This window comes from Lipophrys pholis (genome assembly GCF_963383615.2).
Source record: "Lipophrys pholis genome assembly, chromosome: 10".
Classification (NCBI taxonomy): domain Eukaryota; kingdom Metazoa; phylum Chordata; class Actinopteri; order Blenniiformes; family Blenniidae; genus Lipophrys; species Lipophrys pholis.
Genome location: NC_137640.1, coordinates 32223541 through 32247164, shown reverse-complemented (window position 1 = coordinate 32247164; position 23624 = coordinate 32223541).

Below are 23624 nucleotides of genomic sequence, written 5' to 3'. Positions count from 1 at the left end.
ATTTTGGCCAAAAACGTGCTCCAGACGAGAAACCGAGCATGATTTTGGAAGCATTTTTATAATCACGAAAACACACTGGTACTTTCACTTTTCAACCACAAACAATGTTGATTCAGCATATTCAAGCAGTTTCAAATTGTTTATTCATTGGATTTACAGTAATATTGTCATTTTCATCATTTTGGCCAAAAACGTGTTTCAGACGAGAAACCGAGCTTGATTTTGGAAAAATGTTTATATTTCACAAGACAAACTCGTACTTTCACTGATCAACCACATACATTAATGATTCAGCATATTCAAGCAGTTTCAACTTGTTTATTTATTGGATTTACAGTAATATTGTCATTTTTATCATTTTGGCCAAAAACGTGTTTCAGACGAGAAACCGAGCTTGATTTTGGAAAAATGTTTATATTTCACAAGACAAACTCGTACTTTCACTGAGGAACCACATTCAAAATGGATTCACCATGTTCAAGCAGTTTCAACTTGTTTATTCATTGGATTTACAGTAATATTGTCATATTCATCAATTGTGGCCAGAAATGTGCTCCAGACCAGACACTGAGCTTGATTTTGGAAAAATGTTTATATCTCCCAAGAACAAACTCGTACTTTCACTGATCAACCACATACAATAATGATTCAGCATATTCAAGCAGTTTCAACTTGTTTATTCATTGGATTTACAGTAATATTGTCATTTTCATCATTTTGGCCAAAAACGTGTTTCAGACGAGAAACCGAGCTTGATTTAGGAAAAATGTTTATATTTCACAAGACAAAGTCCCTGGGAGGGGTGCTGGATAGTGCTCCAACTGGGGACTCCATTGTTCTATTGGGGGACTTCAATGCCCACGTGGGCAACGACAGTGTGACCTGGAAAGGGGTGATTGGGAGGAACGGCCTCCCTCATCTGAACCCGAGCGGTGTTCTGTTATTGGACTTCTGTGCTAGTCACAGTTTGGCCATAACGAACACCATGTTCGAGCACAGGGGTGTCCATAAGTGCACTTGGCACCAGGACACCCTAGGCTGGAGGTCGATGATAGACTTTGTGGTCGTGTCATCTGATCTCCGGCCACGTGTCTTGGACACTCGGGTGAAGAGAGGGGCAGAGCTGTCAACTGATCACCACCTGGTGGTGAGTTGGATGCGCTGGACGGGGAGAAAGCCGGACAGACTCGGCAGGCCCAAACGTGTCACGAGGGTCTGTTGGGAACGCCTGGCCGAGCCCTCTGTCCGCGCAGTCTTCAACTCCCGCCTCCGGGAGAGCTTCTCACGGATTCCGGGGGAGGTTGGAGACATTGAGTCCGAGTGGACTATGTTCTCCACCTCCATTGTTGAAGCTGCTACTCGGAGCTGTGGTCGCAGGGTCTCTGGTGCCTGTCGTGGCGGCAACCCCCGAACCCGGTGGTGGACACCGGAAGTAAGGGATGTCGTCAAGCTGAAGAAGGAGTCCTATCGGGCGCTGTTAGCTCATAGGACTCCTGAGGCAGCTGACGGGTACCGGCAGGCCAGGCGGGCCGCAGCCCGGGCCGTGGTGGAGGCAAAAACTCGGGCCTGGGAGGAGTTCGGGGAGGCCATGGAGGAGGACTATCGGTCGGCCCCGAGGAAATTCTGGCAAACCGTCCGGCGCCTCAGGAGGGGGAAGCAGTTTTTCACCAACACCGTTTACAGTGGAGGTGGGGAGCTGTTGACCTCAACTGGAGATGTCGTCGGGCGGTGGAAGGAATACTTCGAGGACCTCCTCAATCCCACCATCACGTCTTCCGCTGAGGAAGCAGAGGCTGGGTTCTCAGAGGTAGACTCGTCCATTACCCGGGCTGAAGTCACCGAGGTAGTTGCTAAGCTCCTCGGTGGCAAGGCACCGGGAGTGGATGAGATTCGCCCTGAGTTCCTTAAGTCTCTGGATGTGCAGGGACTGTCGTGGCTGACACGTCTCTGCAACATTGCGTGGCGGTCGGGGACAGTGCCTCTGGAGTGGCAGACCGGGGTGGTGGTCCCTCTTTTTAAGAAGGGGGATCGGAGGGTGTGTTCCAACTACAGGGGGATCACACTCCTCAGCCTTCCTGGGAAAGTTTATTCCAGGGTACTGGAGAGGAGGATCCGGCGGTTAGTCGAACCTCGGATCCAAGAGGAACAATGCGGTTTTCTTCCAGGTCGTGGAACACTGGACCAGCTCTATACCCTCCACCGGCTACTCGAGGGTTCATGGGAGTTCGCCCAATCAGTCCACATATGTTTTGTGGACCTGGAGAAGGCATTCGACTGTGTCCCTCGGGACGTCCTGTGGGGGGTGCTCCGGGAGTATGGAGTCCGGGACCCTTTGCTAAGGGCTGTCCGGTCCCTGTACGCCCGGAGCAGGAGTTTGGTTCGCATTGCCGGCAGTAAGTCGGACCTGTTCCCAGTGCACGTTGGCCTCCGGCAGGGCTGTCCTTTGTCACCGGTTCTGTTCATAACTTTTATGGACAGAATTTCTAGGCACAGCCAGGGACCGGAGGGGGTCTGGTTTGGGGACCACAGGATCTCGTCTCTGCTTTTTGCAGACGATGTGGTCCTGGTGGCTTCATCAAACCTGGACCTTCAGCGTGCACTGGCGCGGTTCGCAGCCGAGTGTGACGCAACTGGGATGAGGATCAGCACCTCTAAATCCGAGGCCATGGTTCTCGACCGGAAAAAGGTGGCTTGCCCCCTTCAGGTCGGTGGAGAGCCCTTGTCCCAAGTGGAGGAGTTCAAGTATCTCGGGGTCTTGTTCACGAGTGGGGGGAAGATGGAGCGTGAGATCGACAGGCGGATCGGTGCAGCGTCTGCAGTTATGCGGTCGCTGTATCGGTCCGTCGTGGTGAAGAAGGAGCTAAGCCAAAAGGCGAGGCTCTCGATTTACCAGTCGATCTTCGTTCCTACCCTCACCTATGGTCATGAGCTTTGGGTCATGACCGAAAGAACGAGATCCCGGATACAAGCGGCTGAAATGAGTTTCCTCCGTAGAGTGGCTGGGCGCACCCTTAGAGATAGGGTGAGGAGCTCAGTCACCAGGGAGGAGCTCGGAGTAGAGCCGCTGCTCCTCCGCATCGAGAGGAGCCAGCTGAGGTGGCTCGGGCATCTGTTTCGGATGCCCCATGGACGCCTCCCTCGGGAGGTGTTCCGGGCATGTCCCTCCGGTAGGTCTCGGGGCAGACCTAGGACACGCTGGAGAGACTATGTCTTTCGGCTGGCCTGGGAACGCCTCGGGGTCCCACCGGAGGAGCTGGAGGACGTGTCTGGGGCGAGGGAAGTCTGGGCTTCCTTGCTTAGACTGCTGCCCCCGCGACCCGGCCCCGGATAAGCGGAAGAAAATGGATGGATGGATGGAAGAACAAACTCATACTTTCACTGATCAACCAAATACCCTCCACTTGTGAGTTTCGCCTCCCTCCCCTGTGCGACTCCCACCCTCCAATGTGAAACACCTTCCCTCCACTGCCGTCATATTGAGACTCATATTGAGACTCCTATAAGACTCCGTCCCTCCACTCTAAGATTCCCTCCACTATAAGGCCTTCCACTCTGAGACTCACTCCCTCTACTCTGAGACTCCCAGCCTCCACTGTGAGACTCCTTCCCTCTGCTGTGGGATTCCCTCCCTCCACTGTGAGACTCGCTCCCTCCCCTATTAGGCTCACTACAATATGAGACTCCCGCCCTCCACTCTGAGGCTTCCTACACTTTAGGCTCTTTCCCTCCACTGTGAGCCTCCCTCCCTCCACTGTGAGACGCCATCCCACCACTGTGAGGATTTCTCAACTTTGACACTCCATCCACTGTGAGGCTCCCTCCACTGTGAGGGTCCTTCAACTCTGAGGGTCACTCCACATTGATACTCCGTCCCTGGACTGTGAGACTCCCTCCACTGTCAGACTCACTCCCTCAACTGTGAGACTCACGCTCTACACTGTGAGCCTCCCTCCCTCCGCTGTGAGACTCTCTCCTTCACAATAAAGCTCCCTCATTCCACTTTGAGCCTCCCTCCCTCCCCAGTGTGACACCCTCCCTCCACTGTGAGTCTCCCTTCACTGTGAGACTCCCTCCCTCAGCTGTGAGACTCCCTCACTACACTGTGAGCCTCCCTCCGCTGTGAGACTCCCTCACTCAATAGTAAGAATCCCTCAACTATTAGGCCCCCTCCCTCCAAATCTGAGCTTCCCTCCCTCCACTGTGGGGCTCCCTCCACTGTGAGACTAGCTCCCTCCACTACGACTCCCCTCCCTCCACTGTGAGTCTCCCACCACTGTGAGACTTCCTCCCTCCACTATGAGCCTCTCTCCACTTTGAGTGTCCTTCCACTGTAAGGCTCCCTCAAATGTGATCTCCCTCCCTCCACTGTGAGACTCCCTTCCTCCGCTATGACTCCCTCCCTCCGCTGTGAGACTTCCTCCGTGCACTATAGGATACCCTCCCTCCACAGTGATTCTCCCTCTCTCCAGTTTAAGACTCCCTCCCTCCCCAGTGTGACACCCTGCCTTCACTGTGAGACTCCCTCCCTCCGCTTTGAACTCCCTCCCTCCGCTGTGAGACTCCCTCTACTGTAAGACTCCCTCCACTGTTATCTTCCTCCCTCCACTGTTAGACTCCCTGCCTCGGCTGTGACTCCCTCCCTCCGCTGTCAGACTTCCTCCCTCCACTATAGGATACCCTCCCTCCACAGTGATTCTCCCTCCCTCCACTGTGAGGCTCCCTCCCTCCACTGTGAAACTCCCTCCACTGTCAGACTCCCTCCACTGTGAGGCTCCCTCCACTGTGAGGCTCCCTCCCTCCGCTATGACTCCCTCCCTCCACTGTGATCTCCCTCCCTCCACTCTGAGGGTCAATTCCTCCACTTTAGGCTCCCTCCCTCTACTCTGAGCCTCCCTCCCTCTGCTTTAAGACTCCCTCCATCCGCTCTGCGACTCCCTCCCTCCACTGTGAGACTCCCTCCCTCACAGTAAAGTTCCCTGGTTCCACTTTGAGCCTCCCTCCCTCCCCAGTGTGACACCCTGCCTTCACTGTGAGACTCCCTCCCTCCGCTTTGAACTCCCTCCCTCCGCTGTGAGACTCCCTCTACTGTAAGACTCCCTCCCTCAACAGTAAGAATCCCTCCACTATTAGGCCCCCTCACTACAATCTGAGCCTCCCTCCCTCCACTGTGAGACTCCTTCCACTGTGAGACTCCCTCCCTCAGCTGTGAGACTCCCTCACTACACTGTGAGCCTCCCTCCCTCCGCTGTGAGACTCCCTCCCTCAAAGTAAAGCTCCCTCGTTCCACTTTGAGCCTCCCTCCCTCCCCAGTGTGTCCTTCCACTGTAAGGCTCCCTCAAATGTGATCTCCCTCCCTCCACTGTAAGACTTCCTTCGTGCACTGTAGGATACCCTCCTTCCATTGTGATTCTCCCTCTCTCCAGTTTCAGAGGCCCTCCCTCCACTGTAAGGCTCCCTCTACTATAAGACTCCCTCCCTCAACCGTAAGAGTCCCTCCACTATTAGCCCCCCCTCCCTCCAAATCTGAGCCTCCCTCCCTCCACTGTGAGGCTCCCTCAAATGTGATCTCCCTCCCTCCACTGTGAGACTTCCTTCGTGCACTGTAGGATACCCTCCTTCCATTGTGATTCTCTCTCTCTCTAGTTTCAGAGTCTCTCCCTCCACTGTAAGGCTCCCTCTACTATAAGACTCCCTCCCTCAACCGTAAGAGTCCCTCCACTATTAGGCCCCCTCCCTCCACTGTGAGGCTCCCTCAAATGTGATCTCCCTCCCTCCACTGTGAGACTTCCTTCGTGCACTGTAGGATACCCTCCTTCCATTGTGATTCTCTCTCTCTCCAGTTTCAGAGTCCCTCCCTCCACTGTGAGGCTCCCTCCACTGTGAGACTCCCTCCCTCAGCTGTGAGACTCCCTCACTCCACTGCTAGCCTCCTTCCCTACGCTGTGAGACTCCCTCCCAACAGTATGACTCCCTCCCTCCACTGTGTCTCCCTCCACTGTGAGACTTCCTCCCTCCACTGTGAGACTCCCTCCCTCCACTATGAGCCTCCCTACACTTTGAGTGTCCTTCCACTGTGAGACTCCCTCCCTCAGCTGTGAGACTCCCTCACTCCACTGCTAGCCTCCTTCCCTATGCTGTGAGACTCCCTCCCTCCACTATGAGAGTCAATTCCTCCTTCAACTGTAACAGTCCCTCCACTATTAGGCCCCCTCCTTCCAATCTGAGCCTCCCTCCCTCCACTCTGAGGCTTCCTCCACGTTAGGCTCCTTCCCTCCCCTGTGAGACTCCCTCACTCCACTGTGAGCCTCCTTCCCTAGGCTGTGAGCATTTCTCAACTTTGACACTCCATCCACTGTAAGGCTCCCTCCACTGTGAGGCTCCTTCCACTCTGAGGCTCCATCCACATTGATACTCCCTCCGTGGACTGTGAGACTCCCTCCACTGTCAGACTCACTCCCTCAACTGTGAGACTCCCTCGCTCCACTGTAAGGCTGCCTTCCTTCTCTGTGAGACTGCCTCCACTGTGAGGCACCCTCCCTCCGCTGTGAGACTCCCTCCACTGTGAGGGTCCATCCACTGTTAGGTTCCCTCCCCTGTGCGACTCCCTGCCTCCACTGTGAGACTTCCTCCCTCCGCTTTGAACTCCCTCTGTCCGCTGTGAGACTCCCTCCCTCACAGTAAGGCTGCCTTCTTTCTCTGTGAGACTGCCTCCACTGTGAGGCTCTCTCCAATGTGAGGTTCCATCCACTTTTAGGTTCCCTCCCCTGTGCGACTCCCTGCCATTACTGCGAGCCTCCCTCCCTCCCCAGTGTGACACCCTCCCTCCACTGTGAGGCTCCCTCTCTGTACTGTGAGGCTCCCTACACTGTGAGTCTCCTTCCACTGTGAAACTTCCTCCCTCCACTGTGAGACTCCCTCCCTCCACTATGAGCCTCCCTCCACTTTGAGTGTCCTTCCACTGTAAGGCTCCCTTCACTGTGATCTCCCTCCCTCCACTGTGAGACTCCCTTCCTCCGCTGTGACTCCCTCCCTCCGCTGTGAGACTCCCTCCCTCCACTGTCAGACTTCATCCCTGCACTACAGGATACCCTCCCTCCACAGTGATTCTCCCTCTCTCCAGTTTAAGACTCCCTCCCTCCACTATTAGGCCCCCTCCCTCCAATCTGAGCCTCTCTCCCTCCACTGTGAGACTCCCTCCCTCACAGTAAAGCTCCCTCGTTCGACTTTGAGCCTCCATCCCTCCCCAGTGTGACACCCTCCGTCCACTGTGAGGCTCCCTCCCTCTACTGTGAGGCTCCCTCCACTGTGAGGCTCCCTCCCTCAGCTGTGAGACTCCCTCACTCCAATGTGAGCCTCCTTCCCTACGCTCTGAGACTCCCTCCCTCCGCTATGACTCCCTCCCTCCACTGTGAGTTTCCTTCCACTCTGTCAGGCTCCCTCCACTGTGATCTCCCTCCCTCAGCTGTGATACTCCCTCACTCCACTGTGAGCCCCCCCGTCCCCCGCCCCCCCCAATCTGGGAGCGAGGCAGACCCGGAGCGCGGCAGCAGGGGCCAACCCGCCCCACCGGGGGAGGAGGCCAGTGGGACCCCCACCAGAAAGGGGGAGGCCCCGCACCCCCAGGGCCCGACGCCCAGCACCCCCACCCCACCCCAGCGGGAGCACCCCCGGCTCAGAGCAGAGCCCCCCACACACACACCCACCAGGACTCTCCAGGCCAGGTCGCAGTCCCCCAGCATAGACGCTAGGACCCCCCCGAGCCCGCAGAGCCGCCAACCACCCAAACCACTGACGGCCCCCAGAGCCCCGGGGCGGAGCCACGGCCCCCCCACAGGGCTACATGGTGTATTTAATTATTGGGGACCATGTGGACTCAAATTGTGTCAACTGATTTTTCCTACCAGCAGACATTCTCTCCACTGTGATGTGGTCTAGAAGTAAGTTTTTAAATAACTTTATACTCAGATTACTTTTGGATTTCCAGTTCATGAGCCTTTTTTGCGACGCTTAGGGAAACCAGGAGCATCAGGACTCATTTTATTCTCATTTAATTTCTGTGAGATCACCTGACAAGCAAAGTGAAGGTGAGACTGGGATAGGGTGGCCCAGGTAGAACCATAAATCTTCACAAATCTTTTGCCAGAACGTTTGGACTGGTGTACACAGCCAAAGTGTGTGTAGATAGGTATCGAGGCACCTGTGCAGTTTGAATATATGTTAGTGGGAGTGAGCCCCATCTTGAACATCCTTTGTCCTGTGTAAAGTACTCTGTGAAGGAGCTTGTACTGTATGAGCTGTATCTTGGTGTTATTAGTGTACTAATGTATTAGTACAGAGTAGTGAGCCAAACGTTGGGTCTCTGTTGATGTTGAGATCTTCTTCCCATCTGGAGGTTGAAGGGATGTTGAGATATTTGAAGCTGACAGGATTGAGATGATTTTAGAAAGAGGTTTAGGAGCTGATATCTTCAGGAGCTTTGTCACTGTCTGAGGTCAGTTCAGCTCAATCTCTTCCAGTTTAAACTTAGTTTGTATTATTGACTGAAGCTGAAGATTTTCCAGATACTTGTTCTGACAGATAGCAGATGGTTCTATTAGCTCATTAAATGGAATCAAAGAGTTACTGGAGATAAGTTGTTCTAAGGTTCTTCTTCCTTTATTTTGCCATCTTGGGAAGTTTCTTGGTTTCTTCCTTTGCGGGATGTCAGGATTGTTCCAGAGGGGGTGAAGAACCTCCCAGCAAGCTGTCAGAGACGTGGTTCTATTGATGCTTTTAAAGCAGCTGGGTTCTTTGATGAAGGACTGAAGAAGGGAAGATCTCTGGTTTGGAGATCTTCACACAAGGTTTTTCCAATGTCTAGCCAGCCTTCATCTAAGGGTTTCTGATTCATCCATTTTACTACATAAAGTACTTTATTGGCCAGATAATGAGTATAAAGTTTGGGAGTTCCAAGCCACCTTGGTCCTTGGTGTTCTGGAGTGTTTTTAAACTTCTACCTGATGGTTGGTTTTTCCTTCAGAATGTTGAGACGTGAGAATCAAGAGTGTTAAAGCAGGTTTTTGGTGGTTTTGTTGGGATCATTGAGAAGATGGAGTTCATTTTAGGCAGGACCATCGATTGTTGCTCCTCTCCCCAGAAGTGAAATAGGGAGTGTCCTCCATCGGGTGAGTTCCTCCTCCAATGTTTTAATATGGGGAGTGTAGTTTAAGTTCACCAAGTCTGAGAGTTTGGCTGAGATGTTAATGTTGAGGTATTTGATGTTCCCTGGTGGGGTGTTAGGTGTGTGCTGAAATATAGAGTTAATAGGCAAGACAACCGATTTATTCCAATTTATAGAATATTCTGAGATTGAGGAGAACCTGTCTATTAACCCTTTTGTTTCTGGAAGAGACGTCTGTGTGTTCTGCAGGAAAAGTATCACATCATCTGCATAGAGACATATTTTATGTCTTACATTTACTGTTGGTATTCCTTTTATGTTATTGTTCTGTCTGATGGCTGCTGCTAGTGTTTCCATAGAAATAGCAAAGGGAGATGGTGAGAGTGGACACCCCTGTCTGGTGCCTCTCTCAAGATTGAACCTTGAGGACATTTGGTCATTGGTTTTAACATAGGCACTGAGTGAGGTGGACAGGATCTTTATCCAGGAGATGTCATTTTTTCTAAATCCAAATTTCCGTAGTGTAGCGAGTAGAACTTTCCAATTTACCCAATCAAAGGCTTTTTCTGCATCTAAGGAGGTGATAATGGCCTTTTGTTTATTGTGGTGGCAGTGGTTAATAAGATGAATTAATCTACGTGTATTGTTAGTGTAGTGGTCTATAAGATGAATTAATCTTCGTGTATTGTTAGTGCAGTGGTCTATAAGATTAATTAATCTTCGTGTATTGTTAGTGGAGTGGTCTATAAGATTAATTAATCTACGTGTATTGTTAGTGCAGTGGTCTATAAGATTAATTAATCTTCGTGTATTGTTAGTGGAGTAGACCACTCCACTAACAATACACGAAGATTAATTAATCTACGTGTATTGTTAGTGCAGTGGTCTATAAGATTAATTAATCAACGTGTATTGTTAGTGCAGTGGCCTATAAGATTAATTAATCTTCGTGTATTGATGGTGGAGTGGTCTATAAGATTAATTAATCTACGTGTATTGTTAATGCAGTGTTCTGTAAGATTAATTAATCTACGTGTATTGTTAGTGGAGTGTCGTCCTTTAATGAACTCAGTTTGATCAGGGTGTATGATGTGGGGTGTGATTTTTTCCAGTCTGCTTGCTGATGTTTTACTAATTATTTTAAGGTCTACATTGATTAGTGATATCGGGCGATAGCTAGATGGTAGTGTGGGATCTTTATCCGGTTTTAGAAGAAGACTGATATTTGGAAAGTTCATATGTTGGGGGAGAGTTGAAGATTCTTTAATTTCCTCAATTATTCTGAAAAGAAATAGGTAAAGACCATAATTCTTTGTAAAATTCAGTGGGGTATCCATCAGGTCCTGGAGCTTTACCACCAGGTCCTGGAGCTTTACCATCAGGTCCTGGAGCTTTACCTTCAGGTCCTGGAGCTTTACTGTCAGGTCCTGGAGCTTTACCAATCAGGCATGTGCTGGAGAGCTTCCTGCAGTTCTTCAACTGAGACGGAAGCTTCTAGACCTTGGGTCTGTTCTTCTTTTAATTTTGGGAGGTCATCTGTGCTCAGAAAGTCTATTTCAGATTGTGAAGGGTCAATTTGTGAAGAGTAAAGTTTTTTGTAAAATTCTCTGAAGGTATTGTTTATTTCTTGAGGGTTAAAAGTGATTTTACATTTTGAGTTTGGACTGAGGAGATTGTACATTTTTCTTTATTTCGTTTTAACTGATTGGCTAGAAGTTTGCTGGATTTATTACCATGTTCTAAGTTCTCCCAGCGTAGTCTCTGCAGTTGAAATTGTGTTTTATGTTCAATTATTCTATTCAACTCTATTTTTAATTTCCTTAGTTCCATTAATAGGCGGTCGTCTTTGCAGGCAGCATGAGCTGTAAGTAAGTAATTGAGTAATTACTTTAAAAAAAAGAATAAATTATCAAAAATTATTTATTAATAAAACAATTATTAATTTGCATAAATTTGTTATTTACGTATTAATAATAAATTGGGGCACCACCAGATAAACTGGAAATAGCTAATACCAAAATATCAGTCTCGTTTGTAAAAACTTTAAGTTAGTTAATATTTCTGTGTAAAATATAACAATCTTAAATAAAATGGAAGTTGTGAGATCCGAGCACAGAATGTTACAAACCAGTGAATTGTCAACAATAAATACACAATAATCACCAAGAATCGTTCAATTCAGCTAACAGGCGTTCATTTATAAAATGTATTCATTCATAAATAATTCTGAAATCATTCCATAAATGAACACATTCAAATAGCAAACGACATCTAACACGGAGATCTAATCTATTAAACAGCAAACACTATGTACAAAGTGTGTGTGTGTGTGTGTGTGTGTGTGTGTGTGTGTGTGTGTGTGTGTGTGTGTGTGTGTGTGTGTGTGTGTGTGTGTGTGTGTGGGTGTATGGGTGTATAGATGTGTGTGTGGTCTGGAGTGATGAGTGTGAGTAGGTGGCGCGCAGAGGGAGAGCGCAATAACCTGATGTGTCCACCCGGTGGATGTCAAGAGGGATTGCGATGACCCACGCGACCACTAGAGGTGTTTGACTCGCTCTTTCTGGGAACGCGGCGGTTGCTTAGCGGCCAGATAAACAAGACGTCCGTCGAGGCGGGTCTCAGAGCGAGGCAGTCTCCCGAGTCTACCAACATCAACATGGAACGTACCATGATGACATTCATCAACATGGAACGTACCATGATGACATTCATCAACATGGAACGTACCATAATGACATTCATCTTTCTATTTGGGCTGGATCTCACTTTCTAAGACACTTGAAGAACATACTAGAGTTTTCCCAGAAGACCCTCATGAATTTGGACGGACACAGGCTCAGCAGGACAATTCAGCAGCTGAAAAGGAAGTGAACTTAACATTGGAAGTTGAACGGAGCCACAAGTTAACCTGCTTTGGACTGAGACCAACCTTTCCTGCATCTTATTGAACTTAGTGGGATCAGAACTGAAGCAGTTTGGTCTGCAGTGAAGTGATCCTGGTCTGAACTGAAGCAGTTTGGTCTGCAGTGAAGTGATCCTGGTCTGAACTGAAGCAGTTTGGTCTGCAGGGAAGTGATCCTGGTCTGAACTGAAGCAGTTCAGTCATTCTGTGGGGCTCCACACAACAATGCTTTGTATTTCACGTTGTCGCTGCTCAATCAAAATCACATATTTTCACAATGTCTACTTTCATTTTACCTTTATTTTTTGACACTGAAGTCTTGAGGTGATTAGGGTTAGTCGGCTTAGTAGGTTGAACCTTAGTTTTAGTCCTCAAAAGTAGTTTATTTTTCCAAGAAAATGTAAAAGCCCATTCTCAGGATCCTTGGTTCTTGTTAGACAGCGATCGTTATTGTGTCCAGGCTCCTCCCTTTTAACATGCTGCATTTAGATTTACATTATGAAACACGACACATTTCTCCCTAAAGTGTTAATCTACCTTTTAATGGAGCTTTATTGAGTCTTAAGTATAGATATATATTTTATTTTATGTTTTCTAATATTCCAAGGCAATTCTGTTACACTCTTCTTTGGAAAATTGTGCATAAGGTCAAACACCTGTTTTTTCTGTTATAAATTACATGTTTGGTTCTTTCAAATGTGTGTGTTAAGATTTTATTACATTTGAATAAAAAAAAAACTGAGCCAGGTATGATACACACTGTAATACACACTGAGTCAATTCAACTTTATATAGGTGCTCAGAGCAGGTGAGCGGTGCTCAGGTAGCCGGAGAGCGCAGAGCAGCTAAAACCAACTACTGGACGTAAAGAACCAGATCCCTAAACCCAAAAGGTGACTGCCTTCCAGTTTCTCTCTGTTTTAGCTCCTATTAGCTCCTGTCTCGTCATGGCTTCCCCCTCCTCTCCTCCTATCTTTTCCAATATGTTTGCCCCACTCAGCAGCACGCTGGCTGAGAAGGACACGCTGGTTATTGGCTCCTCTATAGTGAGACACGTTAACCTAGGACAACCAGCGGCCACAGTTAGCTGCCTGCCCGGGGCCAGAGCAGGCGACATAGAGTCCCAGCTAAAGCTAATGACCAAGAGTAAACAGAGATTTAAAGGGATTATAATCCACTGCGTTGGAAATGACGTTCGCCTGAAGAAGTCTGAGGTCCTCAAAGCTAACGTAGAGTCAGTGTGCATATACGCGCGGACCATTTCAGACGAAGTAGTTTTCTCTGGCCCCCTCCCAAACCTCATCAGTGACCAGATATTTAGCCGCACCTCATCTTTTAACCGCTGGCTGTCAGGGTGGTGTCCCAGTAACTCGGTAGGCTTCTTTAATAATTGGAAGTCCTTCTGGGGCAAGCCTGGTCTCATCAGGAGGGATGGCATCCATCCCACGTTGGATGGAGCATACCTCTTATCTAGAAACAGAGTTAAAAGCTTAGCTCCTCCGTCCTGACGTAGCAGAGTGGGGATCAGGCAACAGAGTCCTACACGCCTCTCTGAGTTTCCCTCTGGGCAGTCACCAACCATAGCTAACTTAGTTAAACATCCCATAGAGACTGTGTCTCTCCCTCGGACCACCACAAGTATAAAACTATCTAAACCTAGGAAAACAACTTCTAATGACTACAAAAACTTCATCCGTATCAAGTGTGAAACTAGACAAAATCAAGACAAACAAATGAAATGTGGTTTCCTAAACATTAGATCTTTATCATCCAAAGCTCTTCTAGTCAATGATCTGATAAGCGAACACAACATTGATCTCTTTGGATGAATAGAAACCTGGCTACGTAAAGATGAGTATGTTAGTCTATGGAATAATTCTACGGAAAGTTATCACATTCACTGTACCAACAGTCTTTTAATGAATTGCAGAAGTACTGTGTGACTTATGTTTCCCCACTGTGACCTCGGAATGAGATAATAAAAGGAGAGGAGACGCAGAGGGTTTTCAGAGCGGGTTGGAGATTGTAACTGAAACACTCTCTGTCCGTTCTCCTCGCGGTGTTTATTCTTTCTTGCAGATTTAATAAATGTCCAGAGGTTGAACCTGACATTTAACTTGGTCCTTCGAGCCGGATGCCAACAACGCCTGAGGATTCCGGCAGACGCGGAGATCAGCAGAAAGACCACGGCCGTGGCAGGCTCACTAGGTGAGACCTAAGCTCCTTTTCCGGGACTGGTGGTCTCCCCAACTGTCGGAATTCGACGGCTGACGGCATCCAGAAGCGAGACAGAACCGCACCAAGGGTAAGTTGATTGTTTTTAAAAGACTGGCTGACCTGAGAGGGTTGCAGTGCAGTAGTAAAACCCTATAATCCTAGGCACTTATCAGTAAAACTAAGAAAAGACACTGAGGTTAACGGGGCCTGGAAAATACTCATTGTTAAAGGACGGCAGGGTCCGCGGTTGTTGTGTCTTCGAAAATCCTGCACCCAAAAATAAGAAAAGACACTGAGGTTAACGAGGCCTGGAAAATACTCGTTGTTATAAAAGACGGCAGGGTCCGCGGTTCTTGTGTCTCCGGAAATCCTGCGCCAAAAGTGTGAATGTTGATGAATGTGTGGAAGTACTGAGAACCACTAGGTTTCGGGCATCATTTAAAGCAACAGGAAAGTAAGTAGTGGGCTGACGTGGATGCACAGGCAAGAATTCTCCACCTGAGAGGGTTGAAGCGAGAATTACCGCATTCAGTTACAGATTAACCACTACCCTGTTGAAGAAGCGATAAAGCGGAACCACAGACTACCCTATGTAGTACGGTCCATCCAAATTTAATTCAAAATGGGACAGGGACGTTCAAAACCACGTGAAACATTAACATGTAAAGATTGGAAATTTGTTTAAAATCAGGATACGGACCTGACAAAACATTTAGACAGCTGGATAACTAAACATGGATTCAACGGGAGCCTCAATACTCAGAAAATAACCCAGCTCAGAGATTCGATAATAAAATATACCAAGGGAAACGAAAAGAAAAAACAGAAACAAGGGTTCGATCACACAACAAAATGGCTAGAAATAGCAAACAAGAGGAAGCAGGGGGAAAGGAGAGGAAAAGAGGAGAGAGAGAAACAAGCAAAACAAGGTTACAGCAACTTGGTTATGAACCTGTTCCATTGTATGCAGGGGCAGAATATGAAGGAGATTTCTATGATGTCATAAGCGCAGAGAACATAAACACTGAGGTACAATTAAATTTTGAAGAAATAATGTATTCTGCCCACCAATTACCTGAGGTAACGTTAATTTGTAATGGAAAACAAATTACTTTTCTCTGTTAAAAGATTCAGTACCCGGCCTTGTACAAACAAATGAAACAGTGAAACAGTTCCTCATACAAATCAGGAGATTTTTTTAAAGAAAAGTTCGAGAAATGACACCAAATGTTGAACAATGTATGAGCCCGGATGAGCTCCATGTAACAATGTGGTACAAAACAACTCCAGGGCCAGACGGAGATTATGAAAACAAACTGAACAGACTTACTCCTGAAAAGATAACATGCAGTTATGTGTACAGCGATGGCCACAGCCGTGCAGCGGCTGCTGTGACACTCCCAGCCTCCTTAAACCAGATATATGGAGGCCAGTACCCAGCACATGTGTCACTATGCAAGAAGGCATTAGATCAATGAAAAGATCTTTTTGACCAACCTTTAAATGAAGGAGAGACACTTTTTGTTGACGGTTCATCTCGGAAAAATGAGTTTGGGAAAACTGAGACAGGTTATGCTGTAGTGACGGCAGACAAAGTCTTAAAAGCGGAAGCGTTGCCATCTCATTATTCTGCACAGGCAGCCGAACTAGTTGCATTAATCGAAGCTTGTAAACTAATGGTAGGAAAACCAGTAACAATACATACTGATAGTCAATATGCTTATGCTACTGCTCATACCATTGTCACATACTGGCATAACAGAGGAATGGTTACATCAACAGGAAAACCGGTCACACATGCAACATTGCTAAAAGAGCTATTGGAAGCTATCCAGTTTCCCTCAAAATTAGCAATATGCAAATGTCAAGCCCACACTAACGGCACTGACAGCGTTAGCAAAGGAAATGCTTTCGCTGATAAAACAGCAAAAGATGCAGCAACAGGGAGAATTCTTGCTGCATCAATACAAAAACATGACCACTTAGATCAAGACTTACTTAGAACTATGCAAAAACAAAGTCCACCAATAGAACAAGATTATTGGAAAAAACAAGGCGCTAAACTAAAAGATAGCATCTATTTCTGACCAGAAAACAAACCAATCCTACCAAAAAACCTATATAAATGGGCAGCAATATTGAGCCATGGTGTCTCACATGCCCTACCCATAAACATCTACACACCCTAGACCTTATTCTAACTTATGGTTTGAATATAGAGCATCTGACCATCTCTCCTCACTATGATTTCCTGTCAGATCACTTCTTAATAACCTTTGACTTTGTTCTAAATAGTTATAACCCTCCGGCTAAAGCCGTGTTAACCAGGTCTCTCTCTGATAACATAGTAACTAAATTCAAGGAAAAAATTCCCTCTGCTATAGAATCAGTAGTGAATCTTCCTGACCCGTATACTGTTGCTAGCTCAGACATTGAATACCTAACAAACAGTCTGACAGATATGCTAAAAACAACGCTAGACGACATAGCTCCTCAAAAAATGAAAATGAAAAAACATGAAAAGTCCTCCCCATGGTTTAACTCATCAACCCGCCAGCTTAAACAACGCTCCCGTAGATTAGAAAGAACTTGGCGTTCAACAAAAACAGACCTAGATTATATAGCCTGGAAGGATAGCTTCAAAACTTATAAGAAAGCTCTGAGTAGAAGTAGAACTAATTACTATTCATCCTTAATAGAGGAAAACAAAAACAAGCCTCGGTTTCTTTTCAGTACTGTAGCCAAAATGACCAAGAACCAAAATAGCATTGAGCCCACCATTGCTATCAATATATGTAGTGAGGACTTCATGAAGTTCTTTCAAAATAAAATGACAAGGCTTAGGGATAACATCCATCAAACCCTACCGTCCGTTAGCCCCATAACAGAGGAACTGTTTAAACCTAACAGTCATCTGGAATGCTTTTAGCAAATACAACTAACCCAACTAAATTCCCTTATTTCTTTTGCTAAACCAACTACTAGCCTGTTGGACCCAATTCCTACTAGAATTCTGAAAGAGGCACTGCCACTAATCAATAATTCTATACTCTCAATTATTAACCAGTCTCTAACAATAGGCTATGTGCCCCAATCCTTTAAACTAGCAGTTATTAAACCTGTCATTAAGAAGCCAAACTTAGACACAAGCCTTCTCTCAAACTACAGGCCGATCTCCAACCTTCCTTTCCTGTCAAAGGTTCTGGAGCAAGTAGTCGCTAAACAACTCCAGGATTATCTGCAGGAGAATAATCTGTTAGAGGACCTTCAGTCCGGCTTCAGAATGAACCACAGTACAGAGACCGCACTGCTAAAAGTTACTAATGACCTTATAATGGCCTCAGAGCTCTTCTATCTGTTTTACTTCTTCTGGACCTTAGTATTTGATACTGTCCATCATAATATACTTTTAAGGAGATTAGAAGATGCCGTCGGCATTAAAAACTTAGCCTTAAACTGGTTTAAATCATATTTATCTGACCGGTTTCAATTTGTTCACGTAAATAACAAATCTTCAATGCATGAACGGGTCCTGTGTGGAGTACCACAAAGCTCCGTCCTCGGACCCATATTGTTTAATCTCTAGATGTTACCACTCGGAAATAGTATTAGGAAACACAACATTAACTTTCATTGTTATGCAGATGATACTCAGCTAAAGTATATTTATCAGTTATAGCCAATCAGGCCGACCAACTTGTTAAACTAGAATCCTGCCTCAGGGACGTTAAGTCCTGGATGTCTATCAACTTCTTAATGCTCAACACATCCAAGACTGAGGTTATAATCTTAGGTCCTAAAAAGCTCAGGGATAACTTTTCAGATAGTCTGATTACCTTAGATAATATTACCTTAACCTCTAACAGTGATATTAGGAACCTGGGTGTTATTTCTGATCAGGATCTGTCCTTTATGTCCCATGTTAAACATGTCTCCAGGACAGCCTTCTTCCATCTAAGGAATATTGCAAAAATGAGAAACTTCTTGTCCTTCAAAGCTGCAGAAAAAATGATTCCTGCCTTTGTGACTTCAAGATGAGATGATTGTAACTCCCTAATGTCAGGATGTCCAAACTCCTCTGTTAGGATCTTCCAGCTAGAGCAGAACGCTGCTGCAGGTTTACTAACCAGAACTGGAAGAAGAGCGCACATCTCCCCAGTCTTAGCATCCTTACACTGGCTTCACATCAAATCTAGAATAGAATTCCAGATCCTTCTGATCACATATAAAACTCTTCATCACCAGGCTCCGTCCTATATGGAGAAACTTCTAGAAGTGTCTCACCCTCCACGAGCCCTTGGCTCTGAAGATGCAGGACTGTTGGTAATCCCTAAAGTCCTTCAAAGTAAAACAGGAGGCAGGAGTTTCAGCCATATGGCTCCTTTACTCTGGAATCAACTAGCAGCCTCGGTCCGAAGGGCCCACACCATTAGTTTATTTAAGAGGAGACTAAAAACCTTCCTCTTTGATAAAGCTTCTCATTAGGAATAAAATAGGAGCACTAAGTTGAGCTGCTCTAGGCCTAGACTGCTGAGGGGATTTTCTCTCTCCCGTTAAAGGGAGGAACTCTACATTTGGAGCTTCTGTTTCTTGTCTTTCTTTCTTTCTCTCTGTGCAACAACATTACTGGAGCCACCAGATCCTGACAGGAGGGGAGCAGGATCCAGGGGATCAGACCCAAGACTCCCAGAGTGGAGTTACCACGGTCCTACTACCCGACCCCACCACAGCACCGGGACCCCACCGCAACGGCACGGCCCTTAAACTCCAGACTGAGATTGGTTCATCATCAGACCAACGCTCATCATAGTCTTTTCTTAGTATTTGTACTTATCTGGCCTGTCTGCCACTCTCTCTCTCCCTCTTCTATTCCTCTCTCTCCCTGTCCTATCCATGTACTTCTCCCCCCAACCGGTCAAGGCGGATGGCCGCCCTTCCAGAGTCTAGGGTCTGCCCCATGCTTTCTTCCTGAATAGGGAGTTCTTAGGAACTGTTCTTCCTGCGAGGGAGTTTTACCTGGCCATTGAGATAGATATAACTCAAACCTAACCCTAACCCTAACAGTCTTAACAATATATACTGTAGAAAATATAAGGCACAGCCTGCAGCTTGAAATATTACTTTACATACCACGGACATTTGAGGTCCATGTAGAGTCGAGTGGTATTCAGGAAAGTACCACAAACACCATTTAAACAGTCTGTAATTAAAGTTGTTTGTTTAATGCTAGGCTAAGCCAGGCTAGCCATCCGCTGGCACTTGTTGATAGTGGGGTAAAAATATCTATTGCTTCTTCAGCACTGTATTAGGACTGTCTGTGTTTTACACCTGTTAAGCTGAGCTTTAAAATAACAGTTGCCAACAATGAAGGAATGTCTTTTACGACATCTGATCCAGAGACCAGTTTAGCATGTAACCAAACTAGACAAGCATAAATGAGATAGTTGAGTAAAAAGAACTGCTGATATATGTACTCTGTGTGAACTCTGTGCAACCAAACATATTATGCATGCTGACTATATCAAAACAATGTATTAAAACTTGTATGTGTTTTTTAAAACTTGGGAAGCACCCTTGACGGATTATAACTGTGTCCTCTGCAGGGGGAGGGAAAACCCAGAATAGACCCAGAAGGAGGACACCAGTAGAACACCATAGTTTTGGGGTTCTACTGTAGGGATAAATTGTGATAGGAGGGGCTTCCCAACCAGACTACATAAGAACCCGGTTATTTCCAGACTATTGTTGATTGTTCAAAAATAAAATGGGACGTGCTTGAGAGCCGAAAGGAGGACTCTCAGAATGGCATATAAGCATTGGAACAAGAGCGAGTGTCTTAGTGTGCTGATCGATCTGGGCACCGGGTTTTAGCAATAAAACTCTACTTTGCATCCTGATGCCATCTCCCTGTCTGTTTTGTACTTCAGAACTAGCTGAGTACCAGTATAGTTAGAACATTAGAACCATATGCTTGTGAAATTTACAGACGACGCACCGGGCCCAAGGCTGCATTCCGATAAAATTTCACAACATTAATTGGCGAGCCAGCCAGGAGGAAAGAAGAAACCAGTGTTATCTTATCTGTGGGGAAGGGCCGACTTAGCGCATTGTGGCCACAGCGATTGGAAGGTAAGCAGAAGAAATTTATTCTGCAAAATATGTGTGCCTGATGTCTGGTCTCCACCAAGGTAGGATCCAGCCGGTTCAAATTGAATCCAAAAGAACCTAAATAAAAGTAAAACTATTGATAACTAATAGATAGGGAAGTTGGAAGTGGATGCAAACTACTAAGTGTATGTGCCTCACAGACCATGGAGTGGAATGAATGAGTGATGTGTAGCCCAGCTATTCCTATTCTCTATTGGAAAGGGCTCTGAGTTCTGTGACACATAACTCTGGTATTTTGATAAGTCTCATGTGACTATCTTTTGTGTCTTTCTGTGCTTGGGCTTCTGATATTGTTTACACTAACGGCACAACTACTTATTTGAAATGAATACTTCCTGGAAAACAGTTAACTAAAATCATTCCCATTTTAATAAACAAACAAACTCCATTAAACAGGTGCGTAAACAAAAGATACTGGCAACAATTCACACTACCTCAAAATTATCCAATTGATATAATCAGGTTAAAAAAAATGTATTTTCTATCACAGTGTGCACACTGGTAATTAGTTCATAATCATTTTAACCCAAAAAACTCAAAGCGCAGGCCTGCTTCGTTGCCCGGGATTCCACACAGCAAAATAAGGAATATCCTCAGTCCTTTCCTCACTGAGGAGGAGAAAAAACAAAACAAAGTGGTACCTGGTCCCACGGAACTGGAAGGATTCACTCCTACCAGTCTGACAGGCTCAGTCCGGGAACAGCTGATCGACAACAGCGGGAAACAGCTGATCGGCGCCACTGCAGCACCAGCGGAGCGTCCGTCCCGTTGCCAGAGGAACTCTGAGTTTTCCGGTCACTCAGAGCGCTATCTGGTTTCGTCTTGCTGTCTCCAGGTGGGAAACAGTAGGGTGAGCTACCTGCTCAGCTGTGGTGGCTGCCCCTGAAGCCGCTGGCCGGTGGTGAGGTGAATCAATCACTCACTGAACTAGTGAGTGATCCTCCAGCTGTCAAAGCCACAGATCCCAACTTCGGGTGGAAGTTATCTGTTGCACTGTCCTTTCACAGTCCTCTCCCAGATCGTCTCACCGACAGATCTGTCCACCGCGGCACGCAAAACACCCGCTTCGCTCCCTGTGTGCGGACCGGTGTGTCTCAATCACCAACGCGCATCCTCGAGTCTCCTGCTGACCTCCTAATTAAATCAACCACTCCCTTCACCTGATCTCTGATGCTCCTTTCCCCGTCACAGGTGAAGGTTCACACAACAAATCAAAACAGAACAACCTGAAGCATTGCTGCGATTGAAATAAAAAGGAACTAAAAAATCACAGACTCGAAATTGACATTTTAACTTAAATGAAATACATGAAAAAAAACATTCTTTTACACAATTTTCAACCTGGCTACAGATGTGTTAATCATCTGTTGACCGCCGTGTTGCTTTGAGGAAGAGTCTGGTCGTGTTATAGAAGCAACATAGTCCCGTGAGTCAAGTGATGCAGGATCTTAATGTAGAAAGGCCAAAAGAGGCATTTGAGCGAGATAAAGGAGTCCATGGTTTGTTGTGTGTTGTCCTTATGTGTGTTTGTCCAAAGTTAGCAGTTGTAAATGAGTCCATACGGCTCCCGCTGGCAGTCTGTCGGACAAATACAGCTAGGACGCAGTGTTTGGGTGACTGAAGGTCTGGTCTGAACGGGTAGGGCCACTACAAGCTTGTAAATTAGCCGCTATGGATACAGCTGACCGTTGGTTAATCAAATACAGTTAAGGTGCTGTGTGTGAGTAACTTAACACCAGGTCTGAACGGGTAGATGTGCTAAAGATTCTTCCCAAGATGGGAAAAGGTGTACACAAAGGTCCTAAGACAAGACCTGGACAGGAGATTCTGTCCAACTGACGGTTGGTCCTTGAGTAGGAGCAGAAAAAGAAAGGTGAGGGTTGTTGATAATGAGCGCTGATGTACCAGAGTCAGAGAGTCAGAAGGGAGGAGAGCAGAGGAAGTTCAAATGTAGGTCAGGCACCAGGGGGGAAGTCCCGACTGAAACCGTCTGGTGAACCAAACTCACAGGCAGGCCTGTATGACCATGATGACACAGCAACACCAGAGCAGAATAATAAATCTGTACCGGCGAAGGACAAGAGATACATTTGGCTGAATGCAAAGATGTGTGGACTCTGACAAGGTCATGACGGTGGTCTGATCTGAGTAATGGAGGCTGACTCCGCGGCGCAAGATGCACAGGGGGAGCAACGGCGGCCGAAAGCTGAAAAATGTAGTAATCTCCGTCTACTGGCTGGGTGGAGCTGGGTGGAGCTGCTAACAGCTGCACGTTGTACAACAGGCCCACGCTGGACCTGAAGGAGTTCGACGCTCTGCTGGCACAGATGTGAAAGGGGGGCGAAGGGGGATAGACAGCATATATAAGGGCCATATTTCCTGTGCTTGTCAGTCGTCGGAGCGACCGGCGGCTCAGAGTCTTTGTTCTGGACAATAAAGACTCTTTTAGTCCCACTTCTCATCTGTTTTTTGCTTCAAGAGTGAAGTTTTTTACCATTAGAGTTGGAGGATTAGAGAAAATGGTGCTGGCCCTGTGGCCGATGGAGTGAGCCTCCCTTAGACTTAATGTGAGCCCGTGGGAGGGGTTGAGCCTCCCTTAGACTTAATGTGAGCTCGTGGGGGGTGTTGAGCCTCCCTTACACTTAATGTGAGCCCATGGGTGGGGGGTTGAGCCTCCCTTGGACTTAACGTGAGCCTGTGGGGGTGGTTGAGCCTCCCTTGGACTAAATGTGAGCCCGTGGGGGGTGTTGAGCCTCCCTTGGACTTAATGTGAGCTCGTGGGGGGTGTTGAGCCTCCCTTAGACTTAATGTGAGCCCATGGGGGTGTTGAGCCTCCCTTGGACTTAACATTAGCCCGTGGGGGTGTTGAGCCTCCCTTGGACTTAATGTGAGCCCGTGGGGGGTGTTGAGCCTCCCTTAGACTTAACGTGAGCCCGTGGGGGGTGTTGAGCCTCCCTTGAACTCAATGTGAGCCCGTGGGGGGGTTGAGCCTCCCTTGGACTTAACGCGAGCCTGTGGGGGGTGTTGAGCCTCCCTTAGACTTAATGTGAGCCCGGGGGGGGTGTTGAGCCTCCCTTGGACTTAACGTGAGCCCGTGGGGGGGTTGAGCCTCCCTTGGACTTAACGTGAGCCTGTGGAGGGGGTTGGCCCCACCTGGAGGGGCCGTCAGTGGCGCTC